Source organism: Dasypus novemcinctus, chromosome 11, assembly GCF_030445035.2.
Source record: "Dasypus novemcinctus isolate mDasNov1 chromosome 11, mDasNov1.1.hap2, whole genome shotgun sequence".
Lineage (NCBI taxonomy): Eukaryota > Metazoa > Chordata > Mammalia > Cingulata > Dasypodidae > Dasypus > Dasypus novemcinctus.
The window spans coordinates 58,149,465-58,152,886 of record NC_080683.1 but is presented as its reverse complement, the minus strand read 5'-3'; the positions used below and the strand labels follow the sequence as shown (position 1 = coordinate 58,152,886).

At 40.4% G+C, this 3,422-nt stretch overlaps 1 pseudogene; it reads left to right on the top strand.

Moving 5' to 3' along the window:
* The first annotated feature begins 1,383 nt into the window (after positions 1–1,383).
* LOC105746528 (mitochondrial fission regulator 2 pseudogene) lies at positions 1,384–2,621 on the top strand (annotated as a pseudogene).
* The last annotated feature ends 801 nt before the right edge of the window (positions 2,622–3,422 follow it).

The window sequence follows — 3,422 nt, the reverse complement described above, 5'->3', positions numbered from 1 at the left end:
AGACTTTTGACAGTCCATAGTAGAAAGGGAACATAATCAATTTTATTTTGAGGGTTAAAAGTATTATTTTGTTCCATATAAACATTTAAATATACCACAGTTATTTTCATTTCATTTAGCATTTCTTGACTGTTTTAATATACTGAAAAATTGCCTAGGCTTTTTCAAATTTAGAGGAGCCTTGGAGTAGAAGAAAGATCTTCAGGTAAACTTTATATTCTAATACATATGACCTTTCAGAGCTTCAGGCCACAAAATCAGTGATCAAACAACTTCTCTAGTGATGGTCAGAATTTTGGAAGACTCCCTCACATGACTGTCATTAGCTGATTCATAGCAAAATCCCAATTTAATAATGCACAGTCAGAAACACAGTGTAACTTATGCACAAGTGACCAGTGCATTTATACTTAGGGCATGAAAGACATTAATAAATCCTGCTTAGGGAATGCCATCATGAGCAGACAGCATTTTGCTGATTTTATGCCTTTGATTTCTTCAACAAGCATTTATTGAATACTTAAAATGTTTTGGATTAAATGCCAGGTGCTGTTGAGGGAAAAAATAAACAAAACAAATAAAACAATGGTTTCAATTTATGGAGCATGTATACTATGCCAAACACTTTACAAGTACAATCTCACTATTGCTTTTAATTCTCTCAAAAACATGAAGGGTTACTAAGCCCCTTTAGGAAGTAAGAGAATTGGGGCTCAGAGAGATAAGTTAACTTGCACAATCATACAGTAGTAAGTAACAGGATTAGGACTCAAACCCAGATCTGTTTTCTGCAGGACTCCAGCACTTTCCATCATATCATGCTGCTTTTTATGTAATACAGGGGATTTTATAGCTCATATATAAAATCCAGCCTGTACTAGATTTTACAGTAAATAAACTGTAAATAAAGTTTTACTGGAATACAGCCATACCCATTCTTTTGTGTATTGTCTGTGCCTTGATTTTGCACTACAACAGCAATATGAGCAGGTGCAATAGAGATCATATGTCCTGCAGAGGTGAAAATATTTGCTGTTTGATCCTTTTAAAAAATATGTATTGTAACCCATGATATAAGACATGATCTTTACTCTTGAAATTATCAAACTAAAGGGGCATGTCCCTGGGGTGATCGACCTTGCAGTCACCCACCAAGCGAAGGCCCAGGCAGTGCCAGGGCACTGTGGGCAGGCGCCACTCCTGTGGGTGGCTAGAGGCCAAGGCACACAGCACCCACGGGATGGCTGCACAGACCAGCATGCAGCCAAGAAGGGCAGCTCCGCCTCCAGCCTGTGAAGCTGCGGCTGCCAGAGTTGGCCCTGAGGGGAGGCATCAAGAGACTGATAATGCTTCCTTGAATTTGCTTCTGTGTTTGCTTCATCAATGTCTCACGTAAGTGAATATATAAGAGAAATGCTGGAATATTTCAGTGTTCCCATCGGCGAGATATTGCCAATTTAGGAAAATAAAGAATATGGATCAGCTCTGCATTATTGTCTGCATTATTGGGTAAATTTTTCCTTTAGAACCTTTATCCAAGGCCGAATTTTGAGTTAATCCCATTCTTGAACTCTGCAGACTCTGAGAACTATGTCTAGAGTTGCCTCTTTTGCTGATATGTTGTGTATGGTAAATGATGAAGAAGCCCATTACCTCAGATTTTGAAATAGTATACAGAAAAATGAAGAAAAGGAGAAAGATGAATTTTTCCATCCTTTGCAACTAGTTTGGGGTCCATTACCCCCTGCTCTAAGCCATGACAAATGATTGAAAAATGATCCACCTGTAGGTGAAGCTGCAATAAAAAAAAAAATAGCTGCCCTTGAAAATGAGCCCACTTTTCTTCATTCCCAGATTACTGCAATTGTGGAAATGCAGGAACTACAAATTCTGGCTCCTTTGACTTGAATGATATGCCTAGTGGTTTGGGCCAAATGCTATCCTCAGGGACTGCCCAACAGAGTCGAACCAGATCAGATTCAAAGTTCTGGGTGTCCTGCTCCACTTCTTCCTCCTCCACTGCTTTGTTCTCAGCTGTCTTTCCAGCCTCCATGTCCTCCACCTCCCATACAACCAGGAGCTAATATATATGACAGATAATTCAGCAACTGAAATGAAAAAAAAAACAACACCAAGGTGCCTGGAACAGCAATTATAGCCAGCATTCAAAAAAAAAAAAAAAAACAAACAAACCCAAAGGAATACAGACAGTCCAAATACGTTGGATGTTCTAAAAGATATGAATAAGGTGAAGCATCATGCTGTCATTCTACCAAATGCTCATCTGGAGGCAAACCCATTCATGGGAAGGCACGGCTCACACTGGGATCCTGTGTCTTTAATGTCCCATGCCCTGAAACAAAAATTTGCCTTCCAAGATGATTCCTTTGAGAAAAAAAAAAGATCTTGAGAGTCTTTTCCATTTTCTGGTCCAGAAACTTCATAGTTTGGATGTCATATTTCACAGTCAGGACAGTGACTGTGAAAAGGAAGAACTGACCAACACCAAAGCTACCATCCACCTGTCACCAGTGAAAGCCTTGTCTATACTACAGCAGAGACTGCAGGGCTGCACCAGCATGTCTGTACTGCCTTCTCAAAGGTCATCTTTGAACATGTAAATGAACTCTGTAGCCTGGGATCTGTTAGTGCAGAAGTCTGAAGAGTGTTCATGAATTTTAGGGATATTTGTCTCTGGTTTTGGAAGAGGCAACAGCTAACCAGCTACTGGATTTTTCCTATATATGTTAATGTTATTGAAAGCTGAATACACAGTTTGAATGATTTTACCAACAGCTCAATATTAGGGAACAGTAGGGTTTCACCATGAGGTAACAGAAACCATTTTAATGGATTAAGGAATTAATGTCAACTAACTCTGTATTGTACTCCTCAGTAAATGAGGTTATGTTTGGGTTCTTTAATAATTTTTAAAGTAATCATGATTTCTGAAGAGGCTCTGCAGCCTTTAAAAATCTGTAGTGAGGATTGTGGGAAGATGGCAACAGACCAACAGGCAAAGCTCAATGCTCTCACAAAAACAATAGGGAAAGAGCCAAAAGCTGTCCAAGGGACCTGCTTTGGGGGTCAGTCAACCAGTAAAGTGCTACACAAATCCCAGGAAGGTGAGAGACAGAGAGATGAAGAAGCTGAAATGACAAACGTGAGTTACGAAGCCCCTGCAGTGACAAGGAAGGGCTCCCCACCCCCAACCAACCCCAAGACATTAAGCTGGGACAAAACCCCTGGCTCACTGTAGCCAACTGAGAGGGGAACAGACAACTTTCTCCCTGTCAGCTGTTTCAAGGGAAAGGCGAAGTGTTTGGGGGTCTTTTCTTCATTGAATTTGGCCAGAAGAGCCTGCTTTGAATCTCAGCTCTGGAAATTCAACACAGGAGCACAGGAAAGCCCAACTGAAACCC